The sequence below is a fragment of the Venturia canescens genome, chromosome 4 (genome assembly GCF_019457755.1).
Source record: "Venturia canescens isolate UGA chromosome 4, ASM1945775v1, whole genome shotgun sequence".
Classification (NCBI taxonomy): Eukaryota; Metazoa; Arthropoda; class Insecta; order Hymenoptera; family Ichneumonidae; genus Venturia; species Venturia canescens.
In genome coordinates this window covers 2,091,074-2,107,671 of record NC_057424.1, presented here as the reverse complement: position 1 = coordinate 2,107,671, position 16,598 = coordinate 2,091,074, and positions in this window count along the sequence as shown.

Sequence of the window (16,598 nt, the reverse complement as noted above, 5' to 3'; positions counted from 1 at the left end):
CATGGAGGAATTATCCTAGACCACGAAAACCATGAAGAAACATGCCTAGACATTGAAAACCATGGAGGAATTATCCTAGACCACGAAAACCATGAAGAAACATGCCTAGACATTGAAAACCATGGAGGAATTATCCTAGACCACGAAAACCATGAAGAAACATGCCTAGACATTGAAAACCATGGAGGAATATACCTAGACATCGAAACCCATGGAGGAATTATCCTAGACCACGAAAACCCGAGAGAAACATACCTGGACTTCGAAAACTGTGGAGCCGTCGACCTCGACTGCGAAAACCATGAAGAAACATATCCAGACCACGAAAACCATAGAGGAATATACCTAGACATCGAAACCCATGGAGGAATTATCCTCGACCACGAAAACCCGAGAGAAACATACCTGGACATCGAAAACTGTGGAGCCGTCGACCTCGACTGCGGAAACCATGAAGAAACATACCTAGACCACAAAAACCATGGAGAAACATATCCATACATCGAAAACCACGGAGGAATATACCTGGACCACGAAAACCATGAAGGTACATATCCAGACATCGAAAACCCTGAAGGAATATACCTAGACATCAAAACCCATGGAGGAATTATCCTAGGCCACGAAAACCATGGAGAAGCATACTTGGACATCGAAAACTGTGGAGCCGTCGACCTCGACGGCGAAAACCATGAAGAAACATATCCAGACCACGAAAACCATAGAGAAATATACTTAGACATCGAAGAAACCCATGGAGGAATTATCCTCGACCACGAAAACCCGAGAGAAACATACCTGGACATCAAAACCTGTGGAGCTGTCGACCTCGACTACGAACACCATGAAGAAACATACTTAGACCACGAAAACCATGGAGAAACATATCCATACATCGGAAACCATGGAGGAATATACCTGGACCACGAAAACCATGAAGGAACACGTCTAGACATTGAAAACCATGAAGGAATATACCTAGACATCAAAACCCATGGAGAAATTATCCTAGACCACGAAAATCGTGGAGAAACATACCTAGACATCGAATACTGTGGAACCGTCGACCTCGACCGCGAAAACCATGAAGAGACATACTTAGACCACGAAAACCATGGAGAAATATACCTTAGACATAAAGAACTATGGAGAAATACACCTGGACATTAAAAACTATGGAGATATACACCTGCACATCAGAAACCATAGAGGAATATACCTAGACATCGAAACCCATAGAGGAATTATTCGAGACCACGAAAACCATGGAGAAACATACCTGGACATCGAAAACTAAGGAGCCGTCGACCCAAACCTCGAAAACCATGAAAAAACATACCTAGACGACGAAAGCCATGGAGGAATATATCTGGACATAAAAAACTATGGGGTCGTCCACCTAGAAATCGAAAATCGCGATAGAATGTACTTAAACCTAGTCCTCCAAAACCCATGAGCTATCGCCCTAGACATCCTCGAAAAATCCAGCGGCGTCGACCAGAATTTTATATTTTTTTAATTTTTATTATTTATTATTTAATGTTATTCGTATTATTCAATTTTTTTATTTTATTATATTATTATCATTTTATATTATATATTGTATAATATAATATATATATTATATTATATATTAATTATAATAAAATATTTATTATAATAACATTTTATTATTAATTAATATTAATAAATGAAATATATATTATATAATTATATACATATTTTATGCGCAAACCAGGAGCTGGTATTGCCCCCGCTGTGCGCCCATTCTCTGTCTCTCTCGCTCGACGACGCAGAAGGAGAGGGGGTAGCCGCGTTCAGCGTAGTGCGTGACGTAGAGTGTGACAAAAGTAAGAAATCGTGCAAAGGACGTAAGTCCAAATGTAAACAAGCGTAACTTACGCCCCTCTGTCTCTAAGAAAATGAAAATCCCGAAATGATGGATTTTAAATCACTAACGTTACATATCTCAGGATCTACTGGACGGATTTACTTGCAACAAAGACCAATGGAAAGAGAAAAATCGAAAAAAAATCGTCACAAATTTTCAAGCTGTTTTATGAAATGGTTTATTTGTGAGAGCCATTTGAAAATTCTGTGACGTCATAAAACCGGCATATTCGCGTATATAAGAGTAGCGGCAGGGCTCGCGCTGGCTTTTCTTTTGCGCTGCAGTTTTTCCTTTTAATACTTGGCGTCGAGCCGCTACCGCGTCTCTTGATACCGATATATTCAAAGAAAGTATAAACAGAAAATATATGGCCTCATTTTCGATAAACATCCGGACGAATAGCGGTCGCTTATTCGTCCGGCCTCTGGACGAGTAGACAGCCAATTGTTTAACCGGACTAATTATGTGACATTATTCGTCCGGTCATTTAAGCCTCCGCGTTGTAATATTTGGAAGGAGTTCCACTATACCAGCATACTGATGAAAAGTCAGTTGGAGAAAATATAACCTCTGTTTCGATAAATTTCCGGATGAATAGCAGTTGTGTATTCGTCCGGTATCCGGACGGCTAGTCACAGCCTTATATATATGAAGGCGTCAAGTTATATATATGAATAAATACAACAAAAACACACAGAACTGTTAGAATGATGTTGTAAACTTTAATTGAATAAATGTTTTCTAATTTATTTCTCATGTTTCCCATATTTTGCTTCATATTCAGTTTGGCTCTGCCCTCTCCGATCCTTGTTTTCACTCCATCGGTTTGCAGCGGATCGATACATATCATTAATTAATTGCCTAATATGTGTCCTATGATTATCTACTATTTCTTCATGCTGATTGTGGTAAGGTGATTCAAGAGGTTTCCAGCTATGATCATCAATCTCACATTTAGTACATCAGATTCTCAAAACAGTTTCTGGTCTTGATATAAGTGCAGTTATTCTTTTTCCACCTGGTCTATCGAGTAACAAATTTTGATACTTATTCCAAAAAGACTTTGGATGCTTTGTTTGCTGATCATATGAAAAGTCGAATCTTTGGAATGCAGTAGGCAAACACAAATTTTGACAACAATACTTATGAAATGACATGTATGTTGAGTATTCTCACTTTGCAAACTACAAATGTGGAATTATTAGTGAAAAGATTCATTACGCCAAGTCTACAGTTGCTCAGTTTTGGATGCGATCAAATATAATGCCTGCTAACATCCATGGGAACATACAGAATTTCTGAATTCAATGTTCGCTATGTCATTTCAACGTAACATCATGACTTTTGCCAACTTTTCTCTATAATACTGTAGATTTGGATTATTGAAATACAGCAAAAATGTGCGAATTATAAAATTAATATACTGTGCCATTCATTTTACTTTTTGACTCTCACCTTAACATGAATATAAAGTGAAAAATTCATTAGAAAAGTCTTCAGTTGCTCACTTATGGATGGATTTGAAATTGCTGTCTTCCAAACTAATTGCGCAGATACATTGAATCGCATCAGATACCTGCGAACTCTGAAATTTCTGTGCATAAATATGTGTGTTAAGTATCACCCCCTATCTTTGATTATGGGAATGAGTAATAGAACTTGGTTTAGTAAGTTTTAAATTATTTCTTTTTAAATACTATTGAAATTTGTATTACTGCGGTATGAAGCGAATACCTCCAAACTTTCAAATTTTTGTGTCGCAGCATGTGTGCCAATCATTTAAATTCTTTACTCCGACCGTAACATGTAATCTCAAAAATTCATCACAAACGTCTTCAGCTTCTCTAAATTCCTAAATTTTCCGTTTTCTATTTTATTCTGAGTTTTTAAACTTTTAAAGTCATTCCTGAATTCTCCTGAAATTGTTTTTCGCCAAAACCAATGGAGATACCTTGAACGTCTTTGACTTCGGTTGCTCTGTTGAATTAAGTACGCTTAGTTTTTTTTGCTTCTTTGAGTTCTGACATAATAAATGTTTCCGGGTGCCTTTTTTCAGCAACCATCAAACTGTAGATAATTGGATCTCAGCGGCCACTTGCAAACTTTGGAAATATATTTCATCAGGGACACGTTTTGAATGACACGAAAACGTCTAGATTCAGAATGCAGAAGCAACATTTAAAAAGGGCCAATTCTGTTGGGTTTGTTGTGTCTTGAATTTGATCTATTTTTCCTCTTTTCCTTTCTTTTTCCTAACGTTATCAGCCGAAAATCATATCTCAGCCCGCAACACGCATTGCTCCATGCTCTTGAGTTCCCAATGGACGAAACATATTAGAAGACAAGGAGAAAAATCACCAAAGTCCAAGAATAAACCTCTATTGAAACATTTTCAGTACAATTTCGACGGAAAATAGGTCTTTTTTCGTGAAAACCAATGTTATACGCCGAAAATTATAAACAATTCATAAAAATTTAAACTAAAATCTTATAGTCATCTGAACATAAATAAGGATCTTTTGAGAAAAAAGACGTGATATCAAACCATAAACTTCCCCTAGGGAAAAAAAAGGTTGGGACAAGTACATTGATGGTCCCTCGTTTGCTGATAATTCCACCCATAAAAAAAAATTTAAACAAAATTTTTTTTTAATTGTAAAAGAAATTATTTCATAAAAAAAATACAGAACAATTCGAAAAAAATTTTACACATCTTGAAAAAACGTTATATTAAAAAAAAACTAATCTGCATCTATTTTTTAAAGTGTCAAAAGAATCAAATAACAAGTAAAAAATAAAAAACCGAAAAATCGCGCTTGAAATCATTTTGGAAACCGATGCCTCATTCTTCTTATTTGATTCGAACAGCTAAATCAATTGAAAAAAATTCCATCTAATTTACGTGCAGCATTAAAATTTATTATATCAATTCGAGGCCAAGTATTTTCTAATGAATTGAAAAAGTTACCACTTGAGTTACGTGCAGCACTAAAATTTATGATATCAATCGAAGGACAAGTAATTTATGAGTAACTCCAAATTTCAACATTATGGAATTGTTCTAAGAAGCTTTTAAATCGAAAAAAATCACATGCAAGCTAGTCATTTCTTACTCTATGGTGGCAAAGACTTATAAGAAAATCGATTCTTTTCAGACTTTCAGGAGCTTCTCATATTATTCACAATATTCGACGTCGATTGGATCGATACAAATTATGTTTAAATATGAGTTAAAAGTACTTGTCCGGCCCATCACTTTCCATCAAAATTGTTTATTCAAATAAAAATCAGGGCTTCTCTAGATCTGATCGAGCACAAATATTCATGCAGAGCGTATTTAGAGAGTTATCTTCAAGTAATATTCCCTTAATTGCACTAATTGATTAAGAATGGAAACGAACTGTCCTGTACTATACAAGGGATGTTATTGTGCATCGATAAATAAAAAACATTTTGCACATTAAATATGTTCAAGCTTCCAAAAATAACTCCCCAGTTGGTATTGGAATGACGACAATTTTTACTTCTCACTTTTTCCAGCGAACGAATTTCATTCGGTATAACTAACCTATACTATTATTAAGAACATTAAACTAATAATAAATCGCATGTCAATCGATTTTCAACCGAACTCTGCCGTACAATTTCGTTTTTTTATGATTGATTTTTATTTGAATGAATAGTGATGGGCCGGACAAGTACTTTTAACTCATATTTAAACATAATTTGTATCGATCCAATCGACGTCGAATATTGTGAATAATATCAGAAGCTCCTGAAAGTCTGAAAAGAATCGATTTTCTTATAAGTCTTTGCCACCATAGAGTAAGAAATGACTAGCTTGCATGTGATTTTTTTCGATTTAAAAGCTTCTTAGAACAATTCCATAATTTTGAAATTTGGAGTTACTCATAAATTACTTGTCCTTCGATTGATATCATCAATTTTAGTGCTGCACGTAACTCAAGTGGTAACTTTTTCAATTCATTAGAAAATACTTGGCCTCGAATTGATATAATAAATTTTAATGCTGCACGTAAATTAGATGGAATTTTTTTCAATTGATTTAGCTGTTCGAATCAAATAAGAAGAATGAGGCATCGGTTTCCAAAATGATTTCAAGCGCGATTTTTCGGTTTTTTATTTTTTACTTGTTATTTGATTCTTTTGACACTTTAAAAAATAGATACAGATTAGTTTTTTTTACAGATAATGTTTTTTCAAGATTTGTGAAAATTTTTTCGAATTGTTCTGTATTTTTTTTTATAAAATCATTTTTGTGACAATTTAAAAAGAAAATATTTTTAAAGTTTTTTTCATGTGTGTATTTCTTGGAACGAACAAAAAAATGAATTAACGATAATAGTTGTGTCGTAACATGTCCTGTGAATTTTTTTCAAGTTCACAGTGCACAAAAAGTAGTCAAATCAAACCGTGAAAACAGCATGAGCGCTGTAAAAAAATTGGAGACAAGTACATTTATGTTTTATGTAACCTCGACTGAGTAAAACCCGACGTGTTACTCGTGTAGTCCAAAAAATAAATGCACGATGATTTATAAGAAGTTGTTCAAGAAGTTGTTCGATCTATTCTCTGGAAACTTGCTTCAATAATGAGCTATTCATTACTAAAGGTTATAAAAATCATGACTAAAGGTTATAAAAAAAAACTATTTCAAACGTAATGAATAAAAAAAATGAATCTGTTAAATCTTGGTAATGCATGAAAAACATTTGGTTCAAAGGAACAAAAGGTTGTCAAATAAATGCAAAAGGGACGAGTACATCGGATGACGAATAAACAAAATTTTTAACATAATGGTATGTAAAAAAAATTACGAAACCAACTGTGTTTGAATAAAACAATTAAGAAAAGCTTTCACAAATCATGAAAAAACATTATATTAAAAAAAATAAAAATCTGGAATTATTTTGTAAAGGAAAAAAAAATTCAAATAGAACGTGAAAAATTCATTCTTACGGAAAGTATCCGGAACTTGAGAAAGTTCTAAAACTTGCTTCAAATGAGCAATTCATTACTAAAGGTTATAAAAAAACCATTTCAAACGTAATGAATAAAAAAAATGAATCTGCTAAATCCTGGTAATGTATGAAAAACGTTTGGTGTTCAAATGAACAAAACGTTGTCAAATAAATGCAAGTGACGAGTACATCGGATGACGAATGAAAAAAATTAAAAACATAATGGTATGTAAAAAAAACTATGAAACCAACTGTAAATAATTTCAACAACACAATTAAGCAAAGCTTTCACAAATCGTGAAAAAAACATTATATTTAGAAGAAATACAAATCCGTAATTATATTGTAAAGGAAAAAAAAATTCAAATAGAACGTGAGAAATTCATTCCTACGGGAAGCATCCGGAACTTGAAAAAGTTCTAGTGAATCAAAAAGTTACCAAAAAATCGCATCAAAGGTAAAAGTCATTTGTTACTCTATGGTGACAGATACTTAGAAGAAAATCGATTCTTCTCAGACTTTCAGGATCCCTTGGTATTCACAATATTCGATGTCGATTTCGTGTCGGTACAAATTATGTTTAAATATGTGCTAAAAGTACTTGTCCGGCCCATCACTTTTCATTCAAATTGCTCATTCAAATAAAAATCAGGGCTCTTTTAAATCTGATGGATCATATCAAGAGACGCGGTAGCGGCTCGACGCCAAGTATGAAAGGAAAAACTGCAGCGCAAAAGAAAAGCCAGCGCGAGCCCTGCCGCTACTCTTATATACGCGAATATGCCGGTTTTATGACGTCACAGAATTTTCAAATGGTTCTCACAAATAAACCATTTCATAAAAGAACTTGAAAATTTGTGACGATTTTTTTTCGATTTTTCTCTTTCCATTGGTCTTTGTTGCAAGTAAATCCGTCCAGTAGATCCTGAGATATGTAACGTTAGTGATTTAAAATCCATCATTTCGGGATTTTCATTTTCTTAGAGACAGAGGGGCGTAAGTTACGCTTGTTTACGTTTGGACTTACGTCCTTTGCACGATTTCTTACTTTTGTCACACTCTACGTCACGCACTGCGCTGAACGCGGCTACCCCCTCTCCTTCTGCGTCGCCGAGCGAGAGAGACAGAGAATGGGCGCACAGCGGGGGCAATACCAGCTCCTGGTTTGCGCATAAAATATGTATATAATTATATAATATATATTTTATTTATTAATATTAATTAATAATAAAATATTATTATAATAAATATTTTATTATAATTAATATATAATATAATATATATATTATATTATACAATATATAATATAAAATGATAATAATATAAGAAAACAAAAAAATTGAATAATACGAAACGATGATTTATAAGAAGAAGTTGTACGATCTGTTCTCTCGAAACTTGCTTTAAATGAGCAATTCATTACTAAAGGATATAAAAAAAAACCATTTCAAACGCAATGAATAAAAAAATGAATCTGTTAAATCATGGTAATGCGTGAAAAACGTTTGGTTCAAAGGAACAAAACGTGGTCAAATAAATGCAAAAGTGACGAGTACATCGGATGACGAGTGAAAAAAATTCAAAACATAATAGTATGTAAAAAAAATTACGAAACCAATTGTAAATAATTTCAACAAAACAATTAAGAAAAGCTTTTACAAATCATGAAAAAATATTATATTAAAAAAAAATACAAATCTGTAATTATATTGTAAAGGGAAAAAAAAATTTAAATAGGACGTGAGAAATTTAATCTTACGGGACGCACCCGGAACTTTAGAAAGTTCAAGTGAATCAAAAAAGTTACCATCTGAGTTATGTGCAGCACTACAATTTATGGCATCAATCGGAGGATAAGTATTTTATTAGTATATAATACATAATTTTTCACAATATGAAATTATTCTGAGAAACGTTCAAATCCAAAAAAAAATCGCATCGAAGGTAAAAGTCATTTGTTACTCTATGGTGGCAGAGACTTACTTAGAAGAAAATCGATTCTTCTCAGACTTTCAGGATCCCCTGGTATTCACAATATTCGACGTCGATTTCGTATCGGTACAAATTATGTTTAAATATGTGCTAAAAGTACTTGTCCGGCCCATCACTTTTCATTCAAATTGCTCATTCAAATAAAAATCAGGGCTCTTCTAGATCTGATGGATCACATCTATGCGTACAGAGGGAAACAGAGGGAATTTAAAAAATTACCTCCAAGAGATTTTAACTTAATTGCATTCATTATAAAAACATGCAAACAAATTTTTCTGTAATATCCAAGAGATATTATTGTGTATTTATGAAAAAGTATCCTTCGCACGATAAGCATTGTCCAGCCTCCAAATTAACTCCCCAGTTTATATTGAAATGACGGCAATTTTTACTACACATTTTATTCTTCAAACGAATTTTATTCGTTATAGCAACTAATCTATTCTATTACTGAAGATATTCAGCTGATAATAAATCGCAATTCAATAAATTTTCGAGCAGATTCGTCTGTACAATTTCATTTTTTTATGGTCACGTACACAATTGCACTTTGTTGAAATCAACATTAAAAAATGAGTGCGACACGGGCATTTCTTGAAATTCGATGAAAAGTGATTCCCTAGTGTATTACTATATACACTTTCTAAAAAAAAAATTTTCGATATATCAGAATGTAAAGCCTCTATCCGTTGCAATGGTTTTGTTTACTCGATGCCATGAATTGTTGCGAAGAGATAGTTGCCGCCGAGCATATGTGGAATGATGTCCAAATTCAAGTGGGCGTGTAACGCCAGCGTTAATGCTAGTTCCATAAAAATAACGCAGAAATTAACGTCTAGTTTGATTTTTATTTGAATGAGCAATTTGAATGAAAAGTGATGGGCCGGACAAGTACTTTTAGCACATATTTAAACATAATTTGTACCGATACGAAATCGACGTCGAATATTGTGAATACCAGGGGATCCTGAAAGTCTGAGAAGAATCGATTTTCTTCTAAGTAAGTCTCTGCCACCATAGAGTAACAAATGACTTTTACCTTCGATGCGATTTTTTTTTGGATTTGAACGTTTCTCAGAATAATTTCATATTGTGAAAAATTATGTATTATATACTAATAAAATACTTATCCTCCGATTGATGCCATAAATTGTAGTGCTGCACATAACTCAGATGGTAACTTTTTTGATTCACTTGAACTTTCTAAAGTTCCGGGTGCGTCCCGTAAGATTAAATTTCTCACGTCCTATTTAAATTTTTTTTTCCCTTTACAATATAATTACAGATTTGTATTTTTTTTTAATATAATATTTTTTCATGATTTGTAAAAGCTTTTCTTAATTGTTTTGTTGAAATTATTTACAATTGGTTTCGTAATTTTTTTTACATACTATTATGTTTTGAATTTTTTTCACTCGTCATCCGATGTACTCGTCACTTTTGCATTTATTTGACCACGTTTTGTTCCTTTGAACCAAACGTTTTTCACGCATTACCATGATTTAACAGATTCATTTTTTTATTCATTGCGTTTGAAATGGTTTTTTTTTATATCCTTTAGTAATGAATTGCTCATTTAAAGCAAGTTTCGAGAGAACAGATCGAACAACTTCTTCTTATAAATCATCGTGCATTTGTGTTTTTAACTACATGAGTGTCTCATAGGGTTTCACTGAGACTACTGTCCAGGTGACATCAAACATAAATGTACTTGTCTCCAATTTTTTAACAGCACTCGTGCTGTTACTTATGGTTTTATTTGACTACTTTTTGTGCACTGTGAACTTGAAAAAATTTTACAGGATATTGGAAAATCAAATTCTTCATATTAGGGCACAATATAGATGACATTCTGTTATTATTAATTCATTTTTTGTTCGTACCAAGAAATGCATACTACATGTATGAGTAACATATGTAGGGTTTATTCACTGAGACTACCGTTCAGATGTAATGATCATATTATCACCCATCAGAGTGTACTTGCGAAAAGACATTTATTGAAAAATTTTTTAATTAAAATTATTCCCTGTCTCATTGAAAGAGATATCAAAAAAAAGGAAACAAAAATTTTTTAATCAAATTACGGCTAATTTATTTAAAAACTCAAAAAATTACAATGAATAATAAATTTCGATGTCGTTAAATAACGACAGGATTTCAATGACTAAGGCACCCGAATCTTTTTTCAAGATAACGCGATATTGATCGATTGGAATAATTAAATCCAACATAGGGGGTCACCCCGCATGGCGGCCGAATTTTGTAGGGTTTTTTCGCAATTTTCTTGCGGCAAAGAAAAAAAAACATAGACTTTTGAAATTTAAAGGGTTTATTCAATGGTATTTCAACTCGATGGTAGAATTTTTTAACTCTGATATCTCTGGTAGATTCGGTGTAAAGCTACTCCACAGGAACCCATATGTTTCTTCATAGTCTCCACAATTCTAGGTGATCGGTTTATCTGAGATCAAAAAACCAAGGAGCGTTTGGATTAGTAAAGCAGTGGTAATCACCTAAATTAAAATTATACAGAAATATTTAACATTGAAGGATTTTTCCGTTTAGAAAAACCTTATTTCAATTTTTCAAAATGTTGCATAGCTCAATAATCCTTCAATTTCGATATTTCTGTATGATTTTAGTTCAGGCAATAGCCCACTGCTTTACAAATCAAAACGCTCCTCGGTTTTTTGATCGCAGATAAACGGAACCCCCGGGAATCGTGGACACCATGGAGAAGCATATGGGATCCTGTGGATTAATTTTACACGGAATTAACTCGAGACATCAGAGTTAAAAAATTCTATCATAAAGTTGAAATATCAATGAATAAACTCTTTAAATTTTAAGTCTGTGTTTTTTTCTCGTCGCAAAAAATCGAGGAAACCCCAAAAAATGCGGCTGCCATGGGGGGTGACCTCCTCAAGCCGAATCAGTTTTTTTGAAAATAAAAATCGTTTTATTATGCATGCAAGTTGTTTTAGGTATTTTAATACCCACTAGGGTGGTAGTTATTTGGGATCAAATTTATTTTACCCTTTTCGCCCCCTAAATTGGTTCGAAATACATAAAAAGTAATGCTGTAATTTTGTCAGATTTGTAGAACAATGCTCAACCCTCGACCATGGGGGTTGAAGTTTTCTGTTCATAATACATGGAATTTTTCTGCGTTTGTGGTCACGATTATACTGTGGGCCTCAATACATTTGGAAAATTTTGAAATTTCCATAAATTGTTTTACAAGCATGTTGCTACACGAAAAAAATTTTCAATACTCCTACCCTTAAAATGTTATATAGCATCACTATAAGAACCCATTAATGCGCAAAACGACAATTTTGGACACACAATTTCAAGTACGCAGTTTTAACTAAAGAACAAAATCTGATATAGGGGGTTTTTGAGAGTGCTCTTTCAGAATCTTGCATTTATTTTGTAAAATTAAATCAAAATCTTCATTATTTATTCGTTTTTAATTGAAAAGTCAAGATTTTCTAACATTTTTTTTTTCAAAGCGATTTCCCTTACTGTTGCTGCTCTCAAATAACCATATTATCGCCAGCAAAGATGTTCTTAAGGTCTGACGAGTCCAGAACACTGGTTATAAACACTTTTTTCAAACTCAGTTTTTGCATAATGGCGGCTTTTGCAAAACAGCATGATGAAAATCTGTATGATTTTTTTTCTCGAAAGTCTTGACATAACAAAGAAATGTTCCAGAACAAAAAGTATTGAGAATCTTCTAAAGAATACGTGTGATTTTTTTCAAAAATTTTCTAGCTATTTTACCACCCTAATACACACATATACACACACGCGGACATATTTTATTTCGAACTTAAATTTTACTTTGTTGGAATTGAAGTGAAAACTCTCCGTGATTATCAATTTAGTCCTTTTGATGAAAAAATTTCCACCAATGCAAAAAAATACTGATTGCCTCAGTTTCGATTTGCCAATAGAAATTTTGTAATCAAGCACTTTCGAATAGTCTGTTATACGTTTACAGACAATGCGATTATACTGCCTTTCTATATTTTTGTAGTCCCTGGCTCTTTTTCGTCATTCCTGTTTTGGGTTATTTTATTACAAGACGATGCCGCGTCTTTAGATATTCTGCAATAACAAACATCGACAAGTCTGATGATACAATCAGAGAGAGAGCTGATGAGAAAGAGCGAAGGCATGGATTTTTATTTCTAATGTTTCAGAATCCGGACTACATCTCAAGATATATATAGAAAAAATCTAACCTTTCTAAATATTTTTACCATCAATCCGAACGTTGTTGACAATTTTCGGTTTTTTTTCCGTTACACAACACTCTTCGATTCCTCGGTCTTTATCTCTTTCTTCTTCACTTTTTTCTCACCACTTTCACTAAAACATTGTACTGCTTTTATTTATTTTCTACAGAACCGGAAAAAATTGGAACAGTTTCGGTGAATTGTAACATTCGCGATCTTTATAACCTCATTTAGTTAGCATTAAAATAACACACCATACGTCATATCATAACGGAAATATATAGGTATATACTTGTACTACCGACCGGGATATCGGTGAACTGTCAAATCGCGATCTTTATAACCTCATCATCTATCAGCATAAACAACACACCATACGTCATACGACACGAAAATATATAGGTATATATTGGTATTATGGCACCAGAAAAAAAATATATCGGTATATAAAATGTATTATGGCACCAGATTTGTCACTAGATATAAAACAAATAAACATCAAAAATGTGTGCGAAAATCCGACCCATTTTTTGATGCAATTAAAAAATAAATAATTAATATCTCTTCAACGCGTCAACCTACAGAGTTCGATGAGGTCGCAATCGGAAGAAAAAAAATAATAAAAAATATGTCAACGTATAATATTCTCCGAAATGATATAGTTAATTAATTATTGAAGAAACAAATTTTGAAAATTTTCGAAAACAATTGGAAACGCTATCGCTCCGGTAAAGAGTCTCTGGCAGCAACTCGTCATATCTTATAAATGTACTTGTCTCAGAGTCGCTGCCGCGACTCTAGATAACATTAAATAATAAATAATAAAAATAAAAAAATATAAAATTCTGGTCGACGCCGCTGGATTTTTCGAGGATGTCTAGGGCGATAGATCATGGGTTTTGGAGGACTAGGTTTAGGTACATTCTATCGCGAATTTCGATTTCTAGGTGGACGACCCCATAGTTTTTTATGTCCAGATATATTCCTCCATGGTTTTCGCGATCGAGGTTGACGGCTCCACAGGTTTCGATGTCCAGGTATGTTTCTCCATGGTTTTCGTGGTCTCGGATAATTCCTCCATGGTTTTCAATGTCTAGGCATGTTTCTTCATGGTTTTCGTGGTCTAGGATAATTCCTCCATGGGTTTTGATGTCTAGGTATATTCCTTCATGATTTTCGATGTCTGGATATGTTCCTACATGGTTTTCGTGGTCCAGGCATATTCCTCCATGTTTTTCGTCGTCCAGGTATATTCCTCCATGGTTTTCAATGTTTAGGCATGTTTCATCATGGTTTTCGTGGTTCAGGTATATTCCTCCATGGTTTTCGATGGCTGGATTTGTTTCTCCATGGTTTCCGTGGTCTGGGTATGTTTCTTCATGATTTTCGCAGTTGAGGTCGACGGCTCCACAGTTTTCGATGTTCAGGTATGTTTCTCTCGGGTTTTCGTGGTCGAGGATAATTCCTCCATGGGTTTCGATGTCTAGGTATATTCCTCCATGGTTTTCAATGTCTAGGCATGTTTCTTCATGGTTTTCGTGGTCTAGGATAATTCTTCCATGGGTTTTGATGTCTAAGTATATGCCTTCATGGTTTTCGATGTCTGGATATGTTCCTACGTGGTTTTCGTGGTCCAGGTATATTCCTCCATGGTTTTCGATGTATGGATATGTTTTTCTATGGTTTTCGTGGTCTACGTAGATTCTTCCATGGTTTTCGTGGTCCAGGTATATTCCTCCATGGTTTTCAATGTCTAGGCATGTTTCATCATGGTTTTCGTGGTTCAGGTATATTCCTCCATGTTTTTCGATGTCTGGGTATGTTTCTCCATGGTTTTCGTGGTCTAAATTGATGGTTCCACAGTTTTCGAAGGCTAGGTCTGAGTTTCCATAGTTTTTGTTTTCTAGGTATATTTCTTCATCATTTCCGTGATCTAGGTCGATGACTCCATACTTTTCGATGTCTAGGTATGTGTCTATATATTTTTCAATGTCTAGGTATATTCCTCCATGGTTTTGGATGTCCAGGTATATTTCTTCATAGTTTTTAATGTCTACGTATGTTCCTTCATGGTTTTCGTGGTCCAGGTATATTCCGTCATGGCTTTTGATGCTAGGTCAACAATTCCATAGTTTTCGATGTTTGGTTATGGTTCTCCATGGTTTTCATGGTCTAGGTCGACGGTTCCATTGTTTTCGATGTCTACATCGACAGCTCCATGGTTTTCGATGGCTAGGTATATTTCTCCATGGCTTTCGTCGCCTTGGTATGTTTCTTCATGCTTTTTGAGGTCTAGATCAACGGCTCCGTAGTTTTCAATGTCCAGGTATGTTTTCCCATTGTTTTCGTGGACTAGGTTGACGACTTCATAGTTTTCACTATCCCGGTCGATAGCTCCATAGTTTCCGATGTTAAGGTGAATTTGTCAATGGTTTCCGATATGAAAGTCAATGGCTCCATAGTTTCCGATAGTGTGGTGAGTTTTTCTAAGCTTTTCGATATCTAGGTCGTCGGCTCTATAGTTTACGATGTCTAGTTTGGCGACTATAGGGTTTTCGATGTCTAGGTGGATGCCTTCGTATTTTTCAATATATATTCGCCAATTTTATATTTCCCGATATTTAGGTAAACGGTGCAATGGTTTACGATATATTTCCTCATAGTTATCGATATCTAGATCTGCGATTTAATAGTTTGCATTGACGAGGCAGGTTCAGACGTTACAGAAGACCATTAAAAAAATATCACTGGACACCAATAACCATAAAGCTGTGGTCTTAGACATTGAATACCATGGAAACATCTCCTTGGACATTGCAAACCATTGACAGTATCCATGTCAACATGGAATCCATGAATGAAAAGAAGATAGTTTCAAAAATCATTTTTCCAAGTAAACAAGTGGAACTTTTCAAAAAAAGGAATAGGAAATGAAAATATCATCCCATTGCATAGGAATTTCCCAATCTTTCATTGGAAAATTCGATTTGCTGAATGGATAATCAAAATCGTCACCATTATTGCTTGTAAAAGGTTTCAACTCACATGAACATAACCGCACAGTTTTCGTCCGTCTTGGCTGTGTCGATTGCTTTTGGCACATAGAGAAAAGCACTCATCGTCGCCATGAACGCAAAATCGAAACTCGGTATGGGACTGAAGCGGAAGACCGCGACCCTCGCCCAAATTGTGAAAGCTGCCTCGCGATCGAGCGGCAATAATTCTCGCGAGATCATTCGATCGGCACTGAAGCAGGCTCGCGCTGCCGTGAAGAAGGCCGGCGGTAGGAGAAAAGTGCTAGTACCGCGCGTACTGCCCGTGCCGGAGAAAGTGGGCGGATTTTTACCCTTCCTGATTCCACTCTTTGCCGGTTTGAGTGCGACGGGAGCGCTGGTAGGTGGCGCTACGGGCGTTGCCAAAGCTGTGAACAGCGCCAAAGCTGCCGAGCGTCAGTTGCGCGAGAATGGCAGACACAACGAGACG